Consider the following 10,476-nt stretch of genomic DNA (forward strand, 5'->3'; position numbering starts at 1 on the left):
TTGGCGACTCACCTTTAGCCATTCAATATCCGTCTTTATATCAAATTGCTCAACGACGTGAGGTGTTCGTGGCAATGGTATTTCAATCTATCCCCCTTAATATTCAGTTTAGACGGTCGCTAGCGGGCAATCGTTGGGAAGAATGGCTCCATCTAGTTAGGAGACTGATGGAGGTTCAACTTTCTCACCAACCCGATGGATTACGCTGGAAGTTGACTAGATCTGGAGTATTTACAGTTAAATCAATGTACATTGATGTTATTAATTCGAACTCCATTCCAACTTCCAAGAATGTCTGGGATGTCAAAGTTCCTTTAAAAATTAAAGTGTTTATGTGGTTTGTCCATAAACAAGTTATTTTAACAAAGGACAACTTGATAAAGCGTAATTGGACAGGACCTACTAGGTATAGTTTCTGTGATCGGGATGAGACGATTAAGCACCTATTCTTTGATTGCCCGTTGGCCAAAGTCCTTTGGCGGACGGTCCATATTGCTTTTAATATTACTCCACCGACTTCTGTCAATACATTATTTGGGACATGGCTTAATGGGGTTGAGCCTGACTTAGCAAGACATATTCGGGTTGGAGTTTGCGCTTTGTTGTGGACTACCTGAAATTACAGAAATGATTTGGTTTTTAACAAAACATCACGGATTCATTTTTTGCAGGTTATTTTACGAACTACGGCAGTGATCCGTTCGTGGTCGCTACTCACTCCGATGGAGGCCAGGGAGCATTTGGTTACTGGATCTATCCGTTGGGAGATGGTAGCTCGGGATATCTTCAATCGGTTTGGATGGCGGTCATGTAATAGGATAGGCAATTAGTTTACCTATCTATTTTTAGCTAGCCGGTTGTGGCGTCTTTTCCTGGCTAGTTTATGTATCTAGCCTTTTCGGCTCTGTGTGAGCTGCTTTTTTTTCAGTTGGAGACTTTGGAACCTTGTTGGCACTTTTTGTTAATTGGTTAATAAGATGACCGTATGCATCAAGAGGCCGGGGAGTCCCCTTTTTGAAAAAAAAAATCTTGGTTGATTGATCCGCTGTGAAGTACCGAACATGGCCTAATGATGTGGTTTAAGTTTGATCAATCCACGCCTTTTGGTTTGGTTCAGATAAGACCGACCGGGCTACAGTATTCAATACTTGTTGGTAAAACTGAGAACAATGGGGATATTGAGGAGAGATGTGGAAATCTGTTTTGAGTTTGTAAAGACATGTTGTTTTGGGGGGTACAGATGCAAATGTACCAACGGGGCATCTGTACATGATAACTGAGTTGATCATGTCCCTTGCATGTAGATCCAACGCACCACACGGTCCTGGAGCAGTGTATCATGTGATGAGCTAAATCACTGGATATTTTCCCCAGTTTATGTGCAGTGCGAGGGCATGTTGTTAGCATGTGGCAATGCTTGCAGTTATCTTGAAACTGAGACACCTATTCCATGACGGATTTAAACTTACCTTCTATTTCGAGCCTTTAGTAGGCTTGACTTCTTTATTTCTTTATGTGAAAAAAAAGATTGTCTAGTATTTTTTAGTATACGTAATATAATGCGGATATAGGTTACGAGCATAAATGCATGAATATGCAGAGCCAGGTATAGCGAGCTTTATTTGTTTATTTTAATTGAATCAACGAATATTTTTTAGAAAGAAAGTCAATGGATCTAACCTATTATTTACAGGAGTACTAGTTGCTGAAGGCGATTTCAGAATCAGAAAAAGTAAAGTCAACATTATTTACCTTATTCTCTCAATTTCAATCGACCGCTGCTGGATTTAGTATATCTAATATGAATTGGCGATCAGAACACATATTGGTAGAACTTTTAAAAAGTTCTCGAAAAAGGGGTAGTTTTTTCTGGGCTTGTATTCTTTTTCTAGGTTCACTAGGATTCTTATCGGTTGGGACTTCCAGTTATCAGCTTAACAAAATGTTTATACAATGTACATCAATATTCACATATTTTTTTAAAATGTTTCATACCATGCAAAAATTGTTCAACCTGTATTTGAAAAATGTTAACATGTATTCTAGAAAATGTTCAAACCTATATCATGTATTTTGAAAAATGTTCAATGTGTATCAAAAAGTGATCATAGCGTAAATTTGATAATACGAACAACGGTGTGAAAACAAAAGAATCGGGTATTAAAAATATCTAAATTTTGGAACTTAATTCTGCAGCTTTCGCACATTTTATGAAGAAAAATATGTAAATGAATTACAAAAAAGTCATTAAAAATGTGAAGTCTTTGAACTATATAATATTAATTTAAAGTGTCTGGAAATTTCATCCATATTTATAAACTGATTTTTTATTTAAAAAACTTTACATTTATTGCGTGTTTTCTCAAGTTTAATGGTATTTTTAAAATTGGTTAAATCTTTGAAATACCACAGATTTTTTTTGGAGATATCATGTAACGATCTGAAATTAATTGGTCTCACGCCACATTAATGTTAGTTGTTTGATTATGATGCTAATAATAGAGAAATTTGGTCAGGGAAATCAAACTGATATGGTGGGTTCCGTCCTAAGAAATGTTAAGTGAACGAAACATTAAATTTAAATCCAGACCGAAGTGATAGCTAACACTAGTAGAAAAAGGGCCTATTGTCCCGGTTCGTATGGGCCATTTGTCCCGGTTGTTGAACCAGGACTAAAGTGTCGTTACTAATGCCCTATGCCTTTAGTCCTGGTTCTTACATAAACCGGTACAGATGGGTCTCCACGTGGCCGGTGCGGCGAGCCCAGGCAGAAGGCCCTTTTGTCTCGGTTGGTGGCACCAATCGGGACCAATAGGCATCCACGCGTCAGCATTTCAGGGGCTCGGGGTTTTTTTTAAAGGGGGTTTAGGGGGTTTTGGGGGGTTAATTTAGGTGTTTCATATATTGTGTTAGATAGCTAATTAATATAGAGAAGTGTCCTTTCTTATCTCCGTGCTTGGTCGACGCTACGTACTATACGTATAGAGAGGAATAGGCACGCTAGCTAGTAAGCAAATGAAGGAAACAGAAGATCGTCATGAACATATGCATACAGAGAGAAGTGATATCGACCACCTCTCCTTCTCTGAGAGATTGATCGAACAACAAGTTCTCGTATATCTATCCGACGCTACTGGCTACATATATACAATATAATTACCTCTTACGATATAATCTCCTAATTATATATGAACTCAGGGTCCACATGGTATTCTCCGTCTTTATTGATCACGTGGTCAAGTAAGAATGCCATCAATTTCTCTTGAATTGCTCGCATAGGATCTGGTGGTAGGAGTTCATCCCACATCCGAAATATCTAATTTGAAGAAGGGGGTCAATACATATATATGAATAAATGAAACTCAACACAAATGATGGTAATAAAATAAAATTGTGAATATTATTATTTACGCACTTTATATTGTTTGTTAGAGTAGCCCCGCTCACAGGTCGTGTGGTGGATGGACTCGCAAACATAGTATCCACAGTAATTATTCCCGGCTTCCTGCCACAACCACTTTACAAGAAATAGAGGTCAATCAAACTGATAAGCAAGCATGCTAAATGGTATTGATGAAACTAGCGCTTGAATCACTAGGAGATGCGCAGAACATGGTACTATAGTACTTACTTTCGGGTGTTTAAATTGCAGCTTCTTCGGCAGTCCCGGAGTTTTTGAGGTGAATTTTTTCCAAACCCTGCCAGACAAAGAAAACAATTACTTGATATCAGGAAATGAACAAAGTTGCCGATATGGTGCGATTGAGCGATTTAACTTACCTCTCTAGCATTTCAGTCATGTCCGCATACTCCTTGGGATCTTTTCGTCTCGAGTCTAAGACGGTTACTAGTCCCTGCTCAAGCTTAATTTCTAGGAGAATATAGTGGAACCTGCGCACACATGCATAACTCATCAATTACATTACTATAACCTCGACTAATAAGGGAAACCGAATATGCACAAGAAAGTAACACTCAAGATTATTATAGCTTTGTTTTAATTTAATACAAACGATTGTAGCAAGTTGGCCTCGGTATCTTCTTCCTGAAATTCAACCATATATGCATCTATGAGATTTGTGTTAATGAACCCAATATCATCGATTTGTCTTTTCTTCAATTCAGCGATCTTCAATCTCCATAATATAGTGAGGATAATTATATATACATGCAATGAAAGAGCTGACATATATATAGAGACTTAATGACAGAAGTAGTACTTACAGACAGTAGCAAGGGACCGTTAATTTATCGAGGGCATGTTGATTGAAAAACTGGTAGAACTCCTCAAATGGAACATTCAACAGATCAATTCCAACGAGATCATGCTCCTTTTTAACTCTCAGCGTCAAAGTATTCCTCCCCCCAGACTCTCTGCAGGTTTTCATGTACCAATCATGGAATCTTCGCATCATCGTTGTTAGAGATCTTTCATCTTTGACGAGAGGCTTCCCGTACTCGTATCTGTGTTCGTCCACCTCCAAGAAATCATAATGTACATCGTCGGGCAGGTAATTTCCAAGATTGGTATAACCAGGCACCATCCTCGGATCATTAGCGACGATATCGCTAGACACCTTGAGCGGGGGGGGGCACGATTGGTTCGCTTGTTCTCCGAGCTGGGCAATTTTTTCCCAGCTCGTTGTTCCTTTAACCTTTGATCACTGATAGCACTTCCCGATCGCTCCGCTTTGGTAAATGACCTTTCAATAATGCGCTCATAGTTGCCTTTCGGCGGAGACTTTGGTGGTTTCTTCAGGGCAGCCATAGTGCGCTTCGCTTTCACCGGATCTATCTTCTCCTCCGGAGGTGGATGTTTTTTGCTTTCACCCCTTCAAAGAAGTTCTTCACTTCGGCTCGCACGATCTACGCGTTTTCCTCCAGGCTCCTCTCGTATGGTAACTTCTCTGGAGTCTTCAGAGAAGGACCGAATCTGTATTGCCTCCCGCCTCTGGCTGTACTGCTAAACGCCGGAGCAGACGGAGCGGCTGCGGTTGTCTTCTTTCGTGCTTGCTTACGAGGCAGAGGAGAAGGACTACGACGCGCCAGAGCAGCCAAAGCGGCAGCGGGTCTCTTCCGCCCTTGCTGGCGAGGCAGAGAAGGAGGAGGCTGGCTGCTCGGGCGCGCCGGCGCAAAAGGAGAAGAAGGCGGAGTGCCACCACGCGCCGGAGAAGGAGGCTGAGTGCCCTGATCACTCGCCAAAGAAGGAGGCGGAGTGCCCTGACTCGCCGGAGGAGGAGGAGGAGGCGGAGGCGTCCTGTTCGGAAGGTTGGTGAGCTCCTTCCGCCATAGGCATGGAGTCTTCAAAGAAGAACCCAGCCGAGTCTCCCCTTCATTGGTAGAGTGGTCAAGCTCGAGGTCCTCAAATCCGTCTGTTATTTCATCCACCATCACCCTAGCATATCCTTCTGGAATCAGCCGGCAATGGTAGGTTGCGCCAGGTTCAGTAGGTAAACAGAGCCAACAGCTGCCTTGACTTTCAATTTCATCCATTGCGTCATAAGGTGGCAATGTTGAGACTCCGTGATAGCATCCACGGGGTAGCTAGCAGGAGCCGTGAAGAGAGGCTCCAGCTGAAGCTGCTCGGTGGAAGCCATGCTGCTTCTCCGCTGAGATGGTGGGGTAGCTTCAGGGGAAGCTTCGGCAAGTCGTTTGCTGCGATTTGCTTCTCGTTACTCTATCACTTGTACCCTTGCGTGCAGCGCCTGCAGTTGGGTATGCTCCACTTTCTTCCTCCTCTCCTGGCATTTGTAACCCCCTACATTCGGAAACCCAGCCTTCCACGGAACGGAGCCTGGCGTGCCTCGTGTCCGTCCAGGGTGCTCAGGATTCCCGAGAGCCATTGTGAGCTCGTCGTTATCTTTGTCTGGAACGAACGTCCCTTGCTGCGCTGCCTCAATATACTCCTGAAGCCTCGTAACAGGTATTCTCAGTTGCTCGTCCGTCCAAACGCACTTTCCTGATACAGGGTCCAAGGATCCGCCAACTCCGAAGAACCAAGTCCGGCAATGGTCTGGCCAGTTCAATGTCTCTGGTTCGACCCCTTTATCAATCAGGTCATTCTCAGCCTTGGCCCACAACGGCCGGTCTTTGAGGTAGCCACGTGACCCCGTGCGATGGTGATGCTTCTTCTTCGCAGCATTTTTCTTGTTTGTCACTGACATCTTCTTACTCTTGTCCGATGTCTTATGGGCCACAAATGCGGGCCAGTGATCTCTGGTCTTCTCATACCGGCCGGTGAATTCTGGTGTCTTTTCTTTGTCAACAAATGATTTCAGCTCATTCTTCCACCTCCCGAATAGTTCTGCCATCTTCTTAAGAGCATGAGACTTGATCAATTGCTCTTTAAATGGCTTCTCCGGATCCTCCTCTGGCGGTAGGATGAAATTTGCCTTCAGCACGGTCCAAAGATCATCTTTCTGCATATCGTCGACATAAGACACCTCAGGGTCTTCATTCTTAGGCTTTAACCATTGGTGGATACTGATCGCGATCTTGTCCCTAACAAGAACCCGCACTGAGCAGCAAATGTTTCCTTTGTCCGGATGGGTTCAACCGGCATGCCATCGCGTGCGATTGCTGTGATCTCAAACCTTTTATCTAAGCGCAACTTTTTCTTTGGGCCTTGTCTCTTTATTGAAGTTGTGCTTGATCCGGAGGGCTAGAAAAAAGAAGAAATACGAGAGTTAATTAATATGTGTACATATACCAAAACAATGAATGCATCAATTAGCTAGTCAGCACAGGCTTAACTAATATATACACCTAGCCGGACTCGGTTCGGTCACCGGAGCCATCATCACGGTCTCCTTCTTGCACCGGCATTGGGTTACCGGAGCCGTCATCACGGTCTCCTTCTTGCACCGGCATTGGGTCACCGGAGCCGTCATCACGGTCTCCTTCTTGCACCGGCATTGGGTCACCGGAGCCATCATAATCATAGCCTGCTTCTTCACCCTGTCCTTCCAGACCATCGGTGTCATTGAGAAACGACAAGACGACATCACTTCCTTGTGCGATTATGTCCCCAACACCGCTTCTGTTGCTTCGTCTGGGGGGTGCTCCATAGTTTCTGCAAATATTTACAACATGGAAATTATTATTCAAACATGACAGATGGATATATTAGTGGCAAACGTAGAACTAGCTAGCTAATCACAATAAGGAATCATATTAGTGGCCTCGACGCTGCTTCTCTAGGGTTTGGGGTGGCCTCGGCAACGCTTCAAGGGTTTGGGGTGGCCTCGACAATGCTTCAAGGGTTTGGGGTGGCCTCGACGACAATGCTCTTTTAACTTGGTAAATTTGGGCCCTCGAGAGAGTTTGTCGGGTAGGGGCGCGGCGGGAGGGGGTAGGAGACCGACATCGATCATTTTTTTCTAGGGTTTGGGTGTCCTCGAGAGTTTTGGTCGAGCGAGAGGGCCAGGGGGTGCTCCCGTGGTATAAGTTATCACGGTCGAGAGGGGGTGCTCACTTTTCTCGAAATCTAACTTTTGCATATATGAACATATATACACAGAGAACATACATACATATATACACTTTTCTAAACAAGAAGCAGGTGGATATATTAGTGGCAAACGTAGACCTAGCTTCTCCCGGGTTTGGGGTGGCCTCGGCAACGCTTCACATTTGTCTAGCTAGTGTCAAAGGATTCAACAAAACCCCTCGACCCTCTGCCCTAGTTTCCAACCCTCGACCGCTCGGCGATCCTCGACACCTTCATTCCCGATAAAAAAGAAGAAGAAAAAAGAAGAGGAGAAGAAGAAGGAATAGAGGAGTACTCTTGTACTCCTCTATTCCTTCTTCTTCTCCTCTTTTTTTCTTCTTCTTCCTCTTCTTATTTTTTCCGACACCCCCCTCCCCCGCCTCATGTAATGTCCGACGCCCCCCCCCCCCCTCACTTTAACAAAGAACTACCTTAAAAAAAGACTTGCTTCGCCGCGGGTGCTTGATCGGTGCGACGTGGACTCGGTGGAAACACTTTATGAAAATGCGGTGGTGGACGGGTCGGGCGGTTTTCTTCATTTTTTCCTTTGTTTTTTCTTATACTAGTAAGATGCCCGTGCGTTGCACGGAACATCAAAAAATAGTTTATTTTACTATGTAGTGTGCTCAAATTGACCTGTGTCGGGTCATCCTTTGTGTAATAAATATCGATATCTTTCTTCGGATATTCAATTTTGTTCCCAAGCTTACACGCATTTGAGTGAAATTTCCCCCAAAATAAGAATTTGCACAACTTTCTCTTCAGTAAAATCTTCACATCTGTCATGTTTGCCATGTAGCTGCACTTTTTTTCCAAGAAAAGTAGCTTACATGCCCAATATCGTTGCTGAAATCATTCCAGTATACACATGCACACACACCAGTGTACGAGCCAGGTATAAGCCACCCAAACAGAACACAAAAGCATAAACAACTACTCCTTACATCATATCCTTGTAACATGAGCATCAGCATCGTCGACCAGTAATTGACGAACTACAGCCAACTCTCATACAGAGAAAAAAGAAATTGGACATAGAATCCCAAATAGGCTAACACAGGAGGGCACAAAAAGGAGGACGACAGTTTATTGGTTCCAGCTTACCGGATCGCTGTCGCAACAGTCCTTAAAGAGCCCCTTTCTGCAAAGGTTGCCCAAGATGCTAAGAACTGACAAACATAAAAAAACTACAGTGGTTGGATCTCCAGGACGAACACATTTAAAGCAGGATTTATTCTTGGTCTTCCATAACACCCAGAAGATTGGTGCCGCGCTGATCACAAGGAAACCCTTCGCCACCTTGAGTAGAAATGATGAAAAAATTGAACCAAAACAGAAATTAGAGAACTGAATCTTCATCTCATTTGATCCTCAAATGCTCTATAAATCAAAACCACGTCCCTCATTATGTGTGCTTCTGGGCCACTTTCATCAGCGGCTGGAGTACTTGTCTTCCATATCTGATTTGGAAACATGTTGAACCATGAGCCAAAAAAAGTTAACATTGGCCAAAAATTGTTCTTAAGTACTTGTTTACCAGGATAGGATCACCATGTAGGGATTCAAGACCTGAAGTAATAAGACTTTCCAAGTTAATAACAAAAATTAGAATCTATAAAGTCAATGCAAGTTCATGGAAAGTATGTCAAGTATTTAAAATGTAAGTCAATACCTTCACTTTAATTTCCAACACTCAATGTGCAACATGTATTTTATAATTTTTTTGCTGCAATTTAAAAACTAAGGTGGGTGTATTTTAAGATGCAAACACTTAATTAGGTTCAGAAACTTCATATTCAGAATCATTGGATGCAAACTAAAAATAAGTTTGTGAAATGTCCAAACTTCAGGTCATGATTTGAACTAAAATTTAGAAGTTCTAAGAGTAAACCCCTCACCGCGCATTCACTAACAAAGCAACCAAAGCCAGAAGAAAAATAATGGCATAGAAATGGACAGACAAAACATGTGTGGTACCTGATACATAGTTGAGACATTCAGCGCACTGTTATTCTTCACCGGAGGCCAATTTTCAACAGTTCCAAGAAGCTGCATCTACCAACTGAATGGCTAATACTAAATACGTGTATGACGATATACACACTCTGTCATTTTGTCAAGCACCTAGCATGCATCAAGTAACATCGAAGAAGCAGAACAATATTTACCTCGATAGGCGAATATCTCGGAAGCCCGCTGCCGTTCAGGGTGGAACCGTAGAACAGATTACTTCCACGGCGTGCACTCCTCGTCTAAGCATGGTGTCCCATCAGGCATCAGCCTAAGCCATTGTGGGCAATGGTTGGCCACGGCTGTAGCTAGCGAATGCGGGCTCAGAGTAGGCGTTAGTTTGAGGTAGCACCTGGTGGAAAACGAGCAGAGATTGTCCCTAGTGCATGGTGTCCCGTCAGGCATCAGCTTCCAGCCGCTCAGCGCTTGCCCCCCTTTGACCTCGTGCTCCTTTTACAATGCTGAAAGGAGACGGGATGGCCCAGATTTGGGGGGGGGGGGGGGGGGGGGGGGGGGGGGCGCTGCAGAGGCAGAGAGGAGACATGCGAGTCACCTGGGCAGACTACGCCGGCGCCGACCACCGCGGCAGACCGGGGTTCCATGGCTGGCCGGAGGGGATGGGGAGAGAGGAAGCCACGAGAGGGTTCCAGATCGGGAGAGACGAAGCCACGATGGGGTTCCAGATTGGGAGAGACTGGAGTGGCAGGGGCCTTTTTGTAAAAAAATGTTGCAACTGATTCGTATGCGTTAGATGTAGATCGGACGGTCGAAATGGTTGGATGGCAGACACACCATCACCACCAACTCAGGTTTTTATAGGAGTTTTCGTTTTCATTCTACATTTTCGTACATATGAAAAAAATAAAGTTTTTATACAAAAGTGCACAATTTTTACGAACAAATTACAATATCTAAATTAACTACACATCTAAATAAATATAACTACACATCTGAAATTTTCCTAATCTTAAAACTAA

At 43.6% G+C, this 10,476-nt stretch overlaps 1 long non-coding RNA gene across 1 annotated transcript; it reads right to left on the reverse strand.

The window, feature by feature from the left end:
• Nucleotides 1–8,243: 8,243 nt before the first annotated feature.
• LOC123102143 (uncharacterized) lies at nucleotides 8,244–10,163 on the reverse strand. Its single transcript, XR_006448775.1, has 2 exons — nucleotides 9,027–10,163; nucleotides 8,244–8,949 (listed from the first exon to the last, which is right to left on the reverse strand). It is a non-coding gene; the product is annotated as an uncharacterized lncRNA (long non-coding RNA).
• Between the last annotated feature and the right edge of the window lie 313 nt (nucleotides 10,164–10,476).

This window comes from Triticum aestivum, chromosome 5A (genome assembly GCF_018294505.1).
Source record: "Triticum aestivum cultivar Chinese Spring chromosome 5A, IWGSC CS RefSeq v2.1, whole genome shotgun sequence".
Lineage (NCBI taxonomy): Eukaryota > Viridiplantae > Streptophyta > Magnoliopsida > Poales > Poaceae > Triticum > Triticum aestivum.